Raw genomic sequence first — 15,437 nt, 5'->3', positions numbered from 1 at the left:
CCTCGCATGGTCACAAGAACAGTAAGTACAGTATGATAAGGTGTTTTGAGAAAGAACACATTGACACACTTTTATCACAGTACATTGTCACAATTGCTCCATTTTATTATCGGTTGTTGTTGTTTACCTTAAAAATAAAACTGTCAGTTAACTTCCCAGCAAAAATGGGTTTATTTGGGAGTGGCAGGGAATTGCAATCCGGACAAGCAAACTATGGCAAAACCATAAGCAAGTCTAGGGAACAAAGAAGAACGCTCTTTTATGGAAGGAATGGGGGGCGTCAGGAGGGCTGGTATAAACTAGAAGCAAAGGGGCAGGTAGAAGTGTAGTAGTGTTTCATTGGCTGAGTTGTGACAGTCTCTCATTGGCTGGGCTGTTGCTGGGGCAGAAGAGAAACCTTTCTTCCTCAGCTGGGGTAGTCAAGTACTGTGACCTGCAAGCTTTGACTTGCAAGGTAGGTGTGTTCCTGTTGGGTCTGCAACCAATGACAAGCGTTGGGGTTTGAGAGCTCCCCCTTCTGTCTCCCCCATTCACTTTAAATGAGGTTTCCTGTCATTAATTTTCACGTTGCTAATCACTTACAGTGCCTCGACTGTAAATTAAACCTTACCGTAAGTATACATGTATAAGAAGACACAGTACAGATAGGGTTCAGTACTATCCATGGTTTCAGGCAACCACTGGGGGCGGGGTGTCTTGGAACGTATGCCTCATGGATATGGGAGTCTACTGTACTATTTTTAACACTAGGAATTATGCATCATTTTATTCATTGGAATCCACACCTCCTGCCCTTTAAAAAATTTTTCATTCAGGGGCACCTGTGTGGCTCAGTCGGTTCATTCAGGGGCACCTGTGTGGCTCAGTCGGTTGAGCATCTGACTCCTGATTTTGGCTCAGGTCATGATCTCAGGGTCTTGAGACCGAGCCCTGAGTGGGGCTCTGCGCTGAGCGTGGAGCCTGCTTAGGATTCTCTCTCTCTGACTCTCCCCCGTACGTGTACTCTCTCTCAAAAATAAATAAACATTAAAAAAAACTTTTTTGAAGAGCACCTCCTCATCTAAAAACACATCAGAAGAGGGGCACCTGGGTGGCTCAGTCGGTTCAGCGTCTGACTTTGGCTCGGGTCATGATCTCACGGTCCGTGAGTTCGAGCCCCGTGTCGGGCTCTGTGCTGACAGCTCAGAGCCTGGAGCCTGCTTCGGAGTCTGTGTCTCCCTCTCTCTCTGCCCCTCCCCTGCTCGTGCTCTGTCTCTCTCTGTCTCAAAAATAAATAAAAACATTAAAAAAAAATTTTTTTTTTAAATAAAACACACCAGAAGATGTGAAGACATGATGACAACCTGGCCGGTTCTCTGCCCTTGTGGAGTTCATGCTCTAATCCAGCAGGAAGATGCAGTGTCTCCACTGAGAGAACACAAACACTTTCCGATCTATCCACTAGACGGGCATTTGTCAAACTCTTTTGACCACGATCGTCGGTCACGACATGACCCAGCAAACACACATCAAGTAAATCCGACCAATTTTACAAATCTGTCCTGACCACGTTCCCTGTGAAACATGGATAGACTCTCTCCTTTTTCTCTTTTTAAGGCTGATCAAGTCACACTGGGTGGATGTCATGACCTGCTGCTGGGTCTCTTGTGGTACCTGCTGTATAGTCAACACAGAGCACAACACACAACTTGTGGAGAGGGCAGGAGAGAAGTCCCCCCAATAACAGCGGCACACAAAATGCAAGAATGGCCAGGGAGGCATGGTGGCCATACCTGTGGAGTTCTACCTGTGACAGACCCTGCCAGGTACCTCAAATATCGACTGAGAACCAACTCTGTGCTGAACAAAGTACCAGGTACTGGGCATCCAGCAGCCAACAAAATCCCTGCCTCGTTGGAACTGACGGTTCCTGGTGGAACTGACAACAGAGTGACAGAGGCGAGCACACAAATAAGTATGACACGATGTTACGGGGGGGTGGAAGTGGTATGAACTTCCACTGTGAAAAAAATAAGCAGGGTTAACCATCAAGCTGGCAGGAATCACTCTTTCAATCATAGTGGCCAGGGACGGGCTCAGTGAGGGGATACATCTAAGCAGACACCTGAAGCGGAAAGGGAGGCCAACCATCCAGTGGGTGGGCAAGGGACCACCAACAAGTACAAAGGCCCCGGGACGGGACTGTGCTGGATTAGAGCAGAGGAGGGATGCGGCAGGAGACGAAGTCAGAGATGAGTGGGGAGAGCAGATCGCAGGCCTGAAGGGCAGCAGTGAGGAGGTAAGAGTCTATTCTAGGTTCAAGGGAAACCCTCTGGAATGTTCTGGGCAGGGCAGTGACACGGTCTGATGATGGTTTTAGAAGATTTCTCTGGACACAGTGATGGAACAGATGTAAGGGTAAAAGAATGAAAGGAGTCAGTGGTGACCAAGGTAACCAACAGGGTCTCAGCACATATCTTTTGAAATATAAAAGGCGCCCCCTACCCCCTACCCCCTATCCCCCCCCCCCGCCTGCCCCTGCCTTGAGCCAGGTTTCGCAAAGCCCAGACAGGCTGGATTTCACCTCACATCCTTTGGTTCGATACTGGTGACTGGAGGTGCCAACTGGGGAGGCTATGGGAGGACCAAGGGTTTTCTGCTCAGAGAGGTTAAGTCATTGGTCCAACATCACACAGGAAGTAGAGTCCTGCCTCAAGTCTGTCTGACTCCAAAGCCTGAGTAACGAATTTAGTCTAAGTATCAAAAGGCAGGACAGCCCGGAAGGGTGCAAAGTGCAGGCAAATGGAAGCACTCTGACAGGCAGGAATATCCACAGCGTGTTCCCAGGAGGTGGGCACGGGCATTCAGCACAACAGCAGACCAGGTTGTGACCAAAAGCACACCCAGCAGTCATCAGGGCCAGATGTAGCTCTCAGGGCCCAACAAGCAGACCCCTGTGCTGCATCGTCACCTTTAAGACAATGACACCACCCACCGTGCCCCTTTACTGGGACTTTTGGTGCAAATCAAGGTGGCACACGTCAAATCCCGTCCCCTCTGTAACAGGTAAGGCAGCAACTGCCACGCAGCCACCTGCTTCCTGAGCCAGTGGGGCATGACTTACCAGCGAAAGGAGAACTTAAACCATCCCAAGGAGCCATTTTAAAGCCCATTGCTACTAAAAATGGGGTCCGTCCTCCTTTATCTCACACACTGAGCAAAACCCTGACAGTAACAAGTATCCACAGGTGAAAATGAAGACATGCTTCATTTAACAAAGTAACAGTCCCCAGGCAAAGCTCTGGAGACCAGTCTAGCCGCAAAGGCATCGAAGGGGCCTGGGCTGGTTTATGCCCTGCTAACACTTACCTCTTTTCCAAAGAAAGCCCCTTCTCTGAGGGAAATGTAAGGAAGTGGATGCATCCCTTCCGTTCTTTCTGCCCTGTGCAATCCAACTGCTCAGCAAACCCAGCTGGGTACCCGGCACTACCCTCGAGGCCAATTCCCTTACATGAAGATGATTCGAGGTCAAATTGCTCATACCCATCAAATCCATGTCCTGAAAAATTAGTATCATCAGCATGCAGTTAACAAAAAACTCCAACTAAGATACTACCAATCATATCAATGAGCCTTACACTTCTTAGGGATGATCTCCGTAAGGGTGACAGCAATGGCAACTCCATTTAGCCTCAGGCCTGATTCTGATGTGCTCCCCCTCAGACATTTCCCCCCAATATTCTGGCAGCTGTTACCTCCCCTTTATTGGAGGTTTTGCACATCCCTTTGATTTGATTTTTTTTAACTTCAATTCTCTCTTAAGTGTTCCAATCAATGTTACAAGTCATGAGGAAATATGTGAGATGGGAAACAAACACTTGATATCTTCCAAAACCAAGGCCACCGAACACACGCCTCTCTTTCCAACGCATTATGGTGAAATCACACGCTTACAATTTTTCAATGATGGAAGACAAAACAGAAGAGCTGATTCCTTTGAATCACTTTGAAAACATACAGAACTCTCACAACAGGGTAAAAATGTACTCTGTATCTCAACCTGCCAGGGTGTTGTAGGAACCCTAACACGTGACAATAGCTACCAACTATTTAGCACTATGTGCCAGGCACTGTTCTGAGCACTATACAGTTGTCGTTGTTTAGTCCTTGCAACAATCCTAGTAGCTGGGTACCATTACTGTCTCCCTTTGCAAATAAGGAGATAGATATGACTGAATGAGAACAGGGCCCTTGTCTGCCTGTTCCTGGCTGAATCCCCAGCCTCCGTCAGGGCCTGGCTTGTGGCAGGCTGTCAAAGCCCACTTGTTCGAATGGGGAATGTGAGGCTGGGGAACTTCTTGCACAACTCCAGGGGGCGCCATTCATGTTGTGTTCTGTCTATGGTGGGTGTGAATGGGTCCCTCTGTGTGACGGCAGCCTTAATAACTGAGGCCAAAATTGGCTGGCACATCTGAGGATTCACTAAGTGCTGGGAACTGTCACCTCCGTTTCTCTGAGGCACCAAGAGGGAAAGTGGCAAAGCCAGGAGTCAAACCCACAAGGCCGACTAGAACCCTTGGTGAAGAAATATCCCTAAATGTCAGTTGCTTCACCGGCAGAATGCTGTTCTCACCCAACACACCTCATCCCATAACAGAGAAGACAAGGGGCTGGTCTAGGGCTACCTCTCAGTGTTCTGAGGGTCCATAAGGTGTGACAAAGGTATGTGGCACAGAGAGGAGCATTTATGATCGCCATAAGTATGTATGCACCAATTTTAAAGAAACTACAAGATATATATAACCAGCTCATCAAACCTGGGCTTCTTGGGATATAGAATGATTCTAAATTATGTTGCTCACTTTTTAGATAGTCAACATATATATGTCTACATATATATAAACACGTACACACAACAAACAACATTACCTCCAGTGAAGTGAGTGTTCCCTATAGTGACTGCAGCGTGTGAAGCGGCTCCCCATGTCATGTTCTCAACCCTGACAACTGTTTGAGGCAGCATTGCTGTCATACCTGTTTCACAAGTGGGGGGACCTGCTGGTAAATGCCTTGCTCGAGGTCAAACTAGGATTTAGAAAGCTAGGTGTGAATCCAGGAAGTCTGATTCCAGAACTAGCAGTCCTGACCACCACCCCACACCCTCATTCCCTGGCGACAATGGCCTGTTAAACCAACACGGGCAACGAACGCTTACTGCTTACAACCCACCCCCAGTCCTGCGTCAAGCATTTCACACATAAATCCACTCCATCCTCCCCGGGGCTCTCCTCATTCATTCCACAAATGTTCCCTAAGGACCTACTATGTGCCAGACCCAGGGGACACTCTGGGAGACCAAGCAGACATGATCCCTGCTCTGATGGCCCTCAGAGAAGAATGAATGAGTAATTACAAACTGGGGTAACTGCTACACAAGAAAGGATCAAGGTGATGTGCGAGTGTAGCACTGCACAGCAACGACCGGTCCAAGGGCTCAAATGCACTGGCCCTGATTCTGAGTAAAGGCCCCCTCTTCCACACAATCTCGCTGATCTCTGGCCCCCATCGCTCCCCCGTGCATCTGCTGTGTTCCTTGCACAGGAAGGGTAGTGAGGATTCCATGACAGGCCACAGGGAGCTGTTCCCACCTTTCTGTTCCCCTGCAAGACTGGAGAGGCTCCTCAGGGCATCCAATCACCAACCATCTAACACCCAGTAGGGACTCAACAAATATTTGCTCAACAATGAAGGAGGAGGGGGTGCCTGGGTTGGCTCAGTCTGTTAAGCATCTCAGCTGAGGTGGAGACCAACCCCCTCTCCCCACCTTCAGGCTCTGCAGAGCCAGCTTGGGATTCTCCTTCTCTCTCCCCTTCCCCACTCACACTTTTTCTCTCTTAAAATAAACAAACATGGAAAAAAAAAAAAAATGAAGGAGATTGGGCCTGACAATTAACAACAGCACTTCCCACTTATCAGAAACCATTTTACAGGTTTTCACCAACTCTATTTGTGGCATTATCCCCATTTCACAAATGAGGAAACTAAAAGGTTCAGAGAGATTAAGCTATTTATCTAAGATCACACAGCTAAGTGACCGACATCGACCATAAGCAAACTCCAATCCGGTCTGTCAGTTCAAATTGAAAACTTGTTTCAAATTCCTAGGAAGTGACTTTTGCACGTATTCCCTACTTTTCCCCCAAGGATTCACTGGGGGCAAAAAAAACCAAGACTCGTGTCTTCAACACCAGCACAAAACACTCTCCGAAAGGCCCACGTTTTAAATAAAAGCCTTAATCTGGAAAATCAATTGGAAGGAAGGCGAAAGGATGCAAAACAAAAACAATGCTTTCAAGAGCAAACAGTTCTACCCGTCCTCCCTCACTCGCTCTAGACTCCCCACTTTAGGGCAAACATTTTTGAAGTCGCCGCTTGCAAGAGGTTGGGGGAGTTCTTTACTTTTCCTTGAAAAATCTAGACTACGTGATTTTCTTAAATAAAATTTTAGGTCGGCTAACCCAAAGGGGCTGCTAATGCTAATGCTCGTTTCCAGGCGACACTAGACTCATTTGGGGTTTTTCCTACTGAGCCCCGGCCGCCACCTCCCCCAAAAGACATTTGGGTCGGACCCGTTACAACGTAGCCAGAGAAGCCCCAACGCCATGCTATTGTTGCTGCCGCGACGGATACGGCGACTGGGGGGCCGGGACACCGGCCCGCCGAGGAGGCGGAGAGCTTTGTCCGGCGACCCCGGCGAGAGCGCGCGCGCGGCCTCCACGCGGCCCGGGCCCCCACCCCACGGCCCGCGGATGCTGTAGCCGCCGCGGCCTCGCTACACTGTGGCCTTCTCCGCGCGCGCGGTGCCGGCCAGGCTTCTTGACCCTCGGGCGCCGCCGTACCCCAGCCCCGCTGTGGGCGCCGGCGGCCCCCTCCCCCCTCGGCGCCCCGGCTCCATTCAAACCGTCCTCCCAAGCCCCGCGCCACGCTCCCCCCGCGGCCCGCGTTCCTTACCGAGAGCCGCCGGCGCCGTCGCCTTCCCGGCGCCGCCCCCGCCCCTCCGCGCGGGGCCGGGGGCAGAGTGGGCGTCTCGCCTCTCCTCACGAAACAAAGAAGCCGCCGCCGCCACCGCCGCCGAGAGAGGGTAAGTCTCGCGCGCGCGCCCGCTCGCCTCGGCCGCCCCCCCCACGCCGCCCGCGCCCCCGCTGCGCGCGCACTCGCCAGCTCCCCTCCCCCCTACGGTCGGCTTCTCTCGCTTCCGCCGCCCGCCCGGCCTCGTGCGCGCGCCCGTCCGCCCTTCCGCTCCCAGCGCGCGTGCGCGTCCGCTCGGGGCCTAGCGGAGGTAGGCGGGACCAGAGAAAGCTGGCGCTCCAGATGTTCCCCCCCGACTCAATCCGGGAAGGTCTTGCTCATGCGCACCGGCGTCTTCGTCCTCACGCTGCGTCCCCACGCTGCCGAGCATGCGCAGAGCGGGCGCCACTGCGGCGGTGGCTGCGTTGGTTCCCGCGGCTGCGGCGGGGGGTTGGGGGATGGGATGGGATGGGATGGAATGGCGGCGGGGTCTGCAGGGAAGGGTTGGCCGAGGGGCTTTGAGACCCGCAGATGAAGACCCGAGGCCGTGCGTAAGGTCGGGAGGCGGGCAGGCTAGACTGGGGCCAAGGGCGGGTCTGGGAGCTGCTTTTTTTTTATTTCTGGTTGGGGGATGGCGGGGTCTGTTCAGCAAAGCCAGGTGGCCTTCGATCGTGGCCTTTTTTTTTTTTTTTTTTTTTTAGAACTTACCTAGCACTGTTGGTTTGGCAAATAATTTTTGACCTACTACTGAGTCCTAGGACGCAAGTGCTGTGGCACCGCACAGACGATCTCAACCGTTGTGGAACTAGGAAGGCAAGCGAGAGGCAAGAGAAATAAGTAAAATACATTGTGTTGGGACGGAAACGTGGAGAGTCGTGGAAATTTTAAATGGAGCAGCCAGAGAAGGCGTCCCTGGGAAGATGTTGGAGTCAAAACATGAAAGAGCCTTGTTCTTAGTGTGAAGGACCTGAGCCTCTAGGCCTCTTCTCTGTGTTTTGAAAGGGTCTCCAGTTGTTTCAGTTCTCCGAGTGGTCAAGTGCTCCCCTAAGTCAGGGCCCACAGCCTGTCCTTGTTCCTGCCTCCCTCAAGCCTGCTCTTAATCTTCAGGTCTCAGCCGACAGAATCACCTCAAGCCTCACCTCCTTTTGATCACTGCCTCCTTTTTCTTTCCTTCATGTTTGAGTGCCCTTTTTATTGTCTGCCTTCTTACCCTCAATTTAAATGGCAAAGATGTTGGGCACCTGGATGGCTCAGTCAGTTAAGCGTGGGACCCTTGACTTCAGCTCAGGTCATTACCTCACGGTGTGTGGATTCGAGCCCCGCATCCGGCTCTGTGCTGACAGCTCAGAACCTGGAGCCTGCTTGCTTCACATTCTGTGTGTCTCCCTCTCTCTGCCCCTACCCCGCTTGTGCTTTGCCTGTCTGTCTGTCTCTCTCTCAAAGATAAACATTTAAAATAAAATAAATGGTAAAGATGTTACCAATTTAGTCACTATTGAATACCTAGCATTTACATCTACATACAGATAAATCATTGTGGTGTTCCGGCCGCCCCCTATGTGATACTTTAATTTAAAAAAATTTTTTTTAATGTTTATTTTTGATAGAGATAGAGCATGAGCTTGGGAGGGGCAGAGAGAGGGGGAGACACAGAATCTGAAGCAGGCTTCAGGCTCTGAGCTGTCAGCACAGAGCTCAACACAGGGCTCAAAGCTCATGAGTCAGGAGATCAGGAGATCATGACATGAGTCGAAGTCAGACACTGAATCGACTAAGCCACACGGGTGCCCCTAAATTTTTTAATTGAAAGAATAATGCAGATGGATTGCCAATTAAGTGTGTATCATGGCTGCATTAGCTCATTGCTGCTTTTTTTTTTTTTTTTTTTTTTTTGGTACGGTTTTCCAATTTATTTAGAAAAATAGACTCTGAATTCATGTTCACCCCGGGGGCTACGTGGGATGACAGTAAGGAGACACCTGAAATGAGCTGAGGAACGTTAAGCACTAGTATCTGAAGGCTGGGAGCAGAAGCTAGGGACCTGGTCCCTCTAGTTCAGAGTGGGGACCCGGCTCCCCTCTCATCCTCCCCGTTCAGTAATCTTCAGCCATGGCCAATAGGACAAGGCTGGTCCAGCCCTGGCAACGGGGGCAGCCCATACCCCACCCATCCCGGTCACCATACTGCTCCCCACGACACTTGCAATATTGGGTAGACCGTGAGATCTCAATGCAGGAGTCCGAAAAGACCTGGACCCAAAACCTGACTCCACTGGTAGTAGCTGGGTGTTGCCAGAAACATTTACTGGACTCTTCTGCACTTTCCTTTCTTCACCTGTACGATGGAAACAATAACAACACTCCCCTCCACAGATTCCTTATGAGGAATCTGTGGAAGCAGGCCACCTGGGAGTTTTCTGAACCTTAGCTCATGATGTTGAATAATGCACATGAAATGGGCAAGTGGGGTCTGAATTTCAGTCTCGTTCCCTCAGGTGGTGTTTCTTAAACATCCTTGACATACTAAACACTGAGCTGGTCCCTGGCCTCCAGTGGTACGCTGAGCAGACAGTGTCCTGGTCGTGATGTGGACAATCTGTGAGTTCAGGTGACCGTCTCCCATATTGATCAGCTAATACATGATAGGAAAATGTTAAGTGCAACGGAAGAAAGGCCCACAGCGCAGAGATCATAACAGGGGACCCTCCTGGAGTTGAGCACTCAAGTCAGCTAGACCTCTCGGAGAAAGACGCGCTTATGCCAAGTCGCAAAAGATGAGCAAGGGCCGGGAGGAGGAGGGCACTAGGTGGAGGGAACAAGATGTACCAGGCCCCCGAGGAGGAAGAGAGCGTTGGAACAGAAGAAGGCCCATTTGGCTGAGGAGGGCAGATCAGCGACAGCTACGCTGGGCGGGGCCTCGTAGCCTGCGGTGAGGCTGTTTAGCTTTTCCCTGACCACGTTGGGGAAGTATTCGAAAGGCTTTAATCAAGAGAGTCCCATAGTTACTCATGCTGCAGGGTGGAGTCTGGGCTGAAGGGGAAGAAGGACGGGAGGTGATGAGTCCCTTTAGGCCATTGCCACGGCCCGGGGTAGAATGGATGGTGGCCTACGGTAGGGTGAGGTTGGTAGACGTAGAGAGAGGTGGAGGAAATTGGAGGTAGAATGGATAGAAGCTGAAGGAATAGACCTGAGAGGTGAAAGCGTGAGCAGCTTTCTCTGCAGGGGAGACCATGAGGACATGAGAATGGCGGCAAGGAAGGAGCTAGAGTCCTGCTTTAAGGGCAAGATGTCTATCGGGAACAGTTTCGTAGACCAGTGCTTCGTGGCTGTACGTTGGGATCCCAGTGTAAATAAAACTGGTGCCTTTAACGCTCAGGGTCTGCGATACGTGTTACGTTCATTTTTATGTGTGGCGTGAGGTAAAATCGAAGTTCATTGTTTTCTGGAGGGATATCTAATTGTCCCAGCCCCAGTCCTGAAATGTCTGCTCCCACATTGAATTACTGTGGCACTTTTGTCAAAATCGATTCACTGTTGAAGCATGAGTCTGATTCTGGATTCCCATGTTTTGTTATTGATCGATAGGTCTACATTATGCTAAGACCACACTGTCTTGATAAGTGTAGCTTTATAATAAGTCTTGAAATCAGGTACTCCTCCAAATTTGCCCTTTTTAAAAATTGTTTTGGTTACTCTAGGTCCTTGCATTTCTGTGTAAATTTTAGAATCAGCCTGTCAATTTCTACCAAAAACTGCTGGGATTTTGAGTGGGATCGCATTGAATCTGTAGTCCAATTTGGGGAGAATTGTTACCTTAATATTACATCCTCTGATCCATGAACATGGTGTATCTGTTTATTTAGGTCTTCTCTAACTTCTATTAAATTTGCTCTTTTCAGGCCTTTCCTATTCCACTGGAATGACTCTTCAAGCTCACAGGCACCTGCCTGTTGCTAAACGCAGGAGTCAATTCTCATCTTCACTTTCCCTGACCCTCTGGCAACAGTTGACACGTTACCTCCTTAGAACATTCTATTCATGGGGCGCCTGGGTGGGTGGCTCAGTCGGTTGAGCGTCTGACTACAACTCAGACCATGATCTAGTGGTTCACGAGTTCGAGCCCCGCGTTGGGCTCTGTGCTAACAGCTCAGAACCTGGACACTGCTTTGGATTCTCTCTCTCTCTCAAAACTAAATAAACATTAAAAATTAAAAAAAAAAAAAAAAGACATTGTATTCACTTGGCTTCCAACGCACTGCACACTTCACACACTTCTGGGTTTCTTCCCATGCCAATAGCTGCTCTTTCCCAGGCTCCCTTGTAGCTTCCTCTTCTTCCCACTCACCTCTTGGTAACGAACTACCCCAGGACTTGGTCCCCTATCTGTATTCACACCCTTAGCTTCCAGTCTTGTGACCTTAAGAAACCATCTACATCCTAGGTATCTAACCCAAAGGAATAGAAAATAGGTACTTGAACAAATACTTGAAAACAAATATTTATTGCTGTGCCACTACTCACCAAAGCTAAAAGTTGGAAACAGTCCAAGTGTCTGTTAACAGATGAATGGATGGACTGTGGTGTACACATTTGATGGAATGTTCATCCACAAAAAGAAATGAAGTTCTAATGCATGCTATGAGGTGGGTGAACCTTGAAACCATGCTAAATAAAAGAAATCCGACAGTCTGTTGCAAATGCCCAGAATAGGCAAATCCATACAGACAGAAAGCAGATTGCCCAGGGTCTTGGGAGAAGGGGGAGGGAATACCTGCTTGATTGGTTCAGGGTTTTATTTGGGGATGATGAAAATATTTTGGAACTAGATAGACGCGGAGCTTACACATTGTGAATGCACTAAATACCACTGAGTTGCTCATTTTCTTTTTCTTTTATTTTTTTTTTTTGTTTGTTTATTTTGAGAGAGAGAGAGAGAGAGAGCGAATGGAAGAAGGGCAGAGAGAGAGAGAATCCCCAGCAGGCTCCATACCACCAGTGCAGAGCCTGATGCAGGGCTCAAACTCATGAACCATGAGATCATGACCTGAGCTGAAATCAAGAGTCCAACGATTAGCCAACTGAGCTACCCAGGCGCCCCTGAATTGTTCATTTTAAAATGTCTAATTCTGTAGGGCGCCTGGGTGGCTCAGTCGGTTAAGCATCCGACTTCAGCTCAGGTCACAATCTCACGGTCCATGAGTTCGAGCCCCGCGTTGGGCTCTGGGCTGACAGCTCAGAGCCTGGAGCCTGCTTCGGATTCTGTGTCTCCCTCTCTCTCTGCCCCTCCCCCAATTGCACACATGCTCGCTCGCTCTCTCTCTCAAAAACAAATAAAAAGCAATTAAAAAAAAAATGAACAACCCAACTAAAAAATGGATAAGCCTGGACAGACACCTCACCAAAGATCTATAGGTGGTAAATAAGCATATGAAAAGATGTTCAGGGTATTGCAAATTAAAGCAACAGTGACATACGACTGTACACTTATTAGAATAGTGTAAGTCCAACTTGGAAAACACCAGTTGCTGGTGAGGATGTGGAGCAACAGGAACTCTGTTTCACTGTTCGTATAAATGGAAAAGAGCGCAGACACTTGGGGAGACGGTTTGGCAGTTTCTTATAAAACTAAACATAGTCTTCCATATGACCCAGCGTTTGCATACCTTGATAATTACTCCAAGGAGCTGAGAACTTAGGTCCGCACGAAAACCTGCATATAAATGTTTATAGTGACTTTATTCATAGCTATCAAAATTTAGAAGCAACCGGGACACCTGGGTGGCTCAGTCAGTTAAGTGTCCAACTTCATCTCAGGTCACGATCTCCTGGTTAGTGGGTTCGAGCCCCGCGTCGGGCTCTGTGCTGACAGCTCGGAGCCTGGAGCCTGCTTGGGATTCTGTGGCTCCCTCTCTCTCTGCCCCTCCCTCGCTCATTCATTCATTCTCTCTCTCTCTCTCTCTCTCTCTGTCTCTCTCTCAAATAAACATTTAAAAATTAAAAAAACAAACAAACAAACTTGGAAGCAACCAAGATGTCCTTTACCAGATAAATAAACTGTGGGACATCCAGACAATGGGATAATAGCATTAAAAAGAAATGTACTCAGGCTATGAAAAGACATGGAGGGACCACAAATGCATATTCTAAAATTAAAGAAGTCAATTTGAAAAGCCTACATACTGTATGATTCCAACTCTGTGACATTCTGGAAAAGGAAAAACTGGAAACAGTGAAAAGGTCATTGGATCTGAGGGATTACAGGGGAAGGAGGGATGAATAGGAGGGCACAGAGGATTTTTAGGGCAGTGGAACTACTTTGTATGATACTGTAGTGGTGGATAACATGTCATTATACGTTTGCCCAAACCCATGAAACCTACAACACCAAAAGTTGATCTCAGGTTGTGGGTTTGAGCCTCATGTTGGGCCTAGAGATTACTTAAAAATAAAATCTTTGGGGGTGCCTGGGTGGCTCAGTCGGTTGAGCGTCCACCTTCGGCTCAGGTCATGATATCACAGTTCGTGAGTTCAAGCCCCACATCGGTCTCAATGCTGTCAGCCTGTCAGCACAGAGCCCTCGTTGAATCCTCTGACCCCCTCTCTCCCCCCTCCCCCAGTTATGCTCTCCCCAAAATAAATATTACAATAAAAATAAAATATTTTTTAAAATAGATTTCAAAAAAAGAGAGGGGGCGGGGCACCAGGGTGGCTCAGTCAGTTTTGCATCTGACTCTTGATCTCAGCTGAGATCTTGATCTCAGGGTCATGAATTCAAGCCCCACATTGGGCTCCAGGCTGGGCGTGAATCCTACTTAAATAAACAATAATAAAATAAAACTTAAAAAAAAGAATGAGAAAATGTTTGCAGCATCACTCCCTGTATGGCAAAAATAAAATTCCCAGTGGGTTTTAGCAACCTTGGAGTCTGCATGGTCACATCTACATTTTTATGAATCTGTCGTTTATTAGGTGGACGTTTTTCACGTGCCTCTGCAGATATGTTAGAGTTTTCCAGAGATGAGGATAGTTCATATACATGTATATATGTACATATATGTTTGTTCTCTTGCTTTTGTTATGAACACAGACAGGCATACCTCATTTTATTGCACTTTGTAAATACTTCGTTTTTATAAATTGACGGCTTGTGGCAACCCTGCATTGAACAAGTCCATCAGCATAATTTTTCCTACAGCATTTGCTCACTTCCTGTCTCTATGTTATATATTTCGGTACTCACAATATTTCAAACTTTTTCGTTATTTTTATATTTGTTCTGTGGTCTATGATTATGATTCACTGAAAGCTCAGATGATAGCATTTTCAAGCAATAAAGTATTTATTTATTTATTTATTTGTTTGTTTATTTTAATGTTTATTTACTTTTGAGAGAGCATGAGTAGGGGAGGGGCAAAGAGAGAGCAAGACACGGAATCTGAAGCAGGCTCCAGGCTCCGAGCTGTCAGCACAGAGCCTGACACGGGGCTCGAGCTCGCAAACCTCGAGATCATGACCTGAGCCGAAGTCAGACGCTTAACCAACTAAGCCACTGCAATAAAGTATTTATTAATTAAGGTATGTACATTGTACATTTTTTTTTTTTTAGACATGATGCTATTACACACTTAACAGACCACACTATAGTGTAAACATACTTTTATTGGGGCGCCTGGGTGGCGCAGTCGGTTAAGCGTCCGACTTCAGCCAGGTCACGATCTCGCGGTCTGTGAGTTCGAGCCCCGCGTCAGGCTCTGGGCTGATGGCTCGGAGCCTGGAGCCTGTTTCCGATTCTGTGTCTCCCTCTCTCTCTGCCCCTCCCCCGTTCATGCTCTGTCTCTCTCTGTCCCAAAAATAAATAAAAAACGTTGAAAAAAAAAAAAAATTTTATATGTACGAGGAGAACCCAGGATTCATTTGACTTTTTTACTGTGACATTCACCTTATAATGGTCTGGAACTGAACCCACAACATCTCCAAGGTATGCCTGTGTGTGTGTGTGTGTGTGTGTGTGTGTGTATAAAACAGAGACAGAGAAAGGGGGTAAGAATTATTTGGAGGATTTGGTTCACATAAATGTAGGGGCTGACAAGTCAAAATCTAATCTATCGTGTATACATCACATTACCCATTCATCTGTTGACGGGCACTTGGGTTGCTTCCACATCTAGTCTGTTGTAAGTAATGCTGCTATAAACATGGCTGTGCAAGTATCTTTTTAAGTCCCCAATGGTAATCTTTCGCAAAATTATAGTATATGATATTATGGTAGCGTATATGTATGCATATACCTATATACACATATACGTACATATGTGGCTAACAAGTCAGAAATTCAGGGAGGAGTAGATGTTGCGGTCTTGAGTCAGAATTCTATAGGGCATCACGCTAGAA

General features: G+C 48.1%; 1 protein-coding gene and 1 long non-coding RNA gene across 9 annotated transcripts in view; one reads left to right on the top strand and one right to left on the bottom strand.

Moving 5' to 3' along the window:
• Window positions 1–7,260, bottom strand: part of SMARCA4 (SWI/SNF related BAF chromatin remodeling complex subunit ATPase 4) — an 89,895-nt gene extending 82,635 nt beyond the window's left edge. For 2 of the 5 annotated variants that reach the window (XM_078443388.2, XM_078443387.2), the window contains exon 1: window positions 6,991–7,259. The gene's annotated coding sequence lies outside the window, so the exon portion shown is untranslated. Of the gene's footprint in view, window positions 1–6,990 lie in introns of all 5 variants that reach the window. The other 3 variants (XM_078443389.2, XM_078443391.2, XM_078443390.2) reach the window with 3 other exon arrangements.
• On the top strand, window positions 7,008–13,631 carry LOC144615743 (uncharacterized). 4 transcript variants are annotated; one of them, XR_014136332.1, is made up of 3 exons: window positions 7,008–7,120; window positions 9,542–10,423; window positions 10,946–13,631. It is a non-coding gene; the product is annotated as an uncharacterized LOC144615743 (long non-coding RNA). The 4 variants fall into 4 exon arrangements; XR_013554305.2 differs by lacking the exon at window positions 7,008–7,120 and adding an exon at window positions 7,462–7,594 and having other exon boundaries at window positions 9,542–9,654; XR_013554308.2 differs by lacking the exon at window positions 7,008–7,120 and adding an exon at window positions 7,462–7,594 and having other exon boundaries at window positions 9,542–10,374.
• Window positions 13,632–15,437: the final 1,806 nt, after the last annotated feature.

This window comes from Panthera onca, chromosome A2 (assembly GCF_046562875.1).
Source record: "Panthera onca isolate mPanOnc1 chromosome A2, mPanOnc1 haplotype 2, whole genome shotgun sequence".
Taxonomy (NCBI): domain Eukaryota; kingdom Metazoa; phylum Chordata; class Mammalia; order Carnivora; family Felidae; genus Panthera; species Panthera onca.
This window is presented reverse-complemented; position numbering and strand designations above follow the sequence as displayed.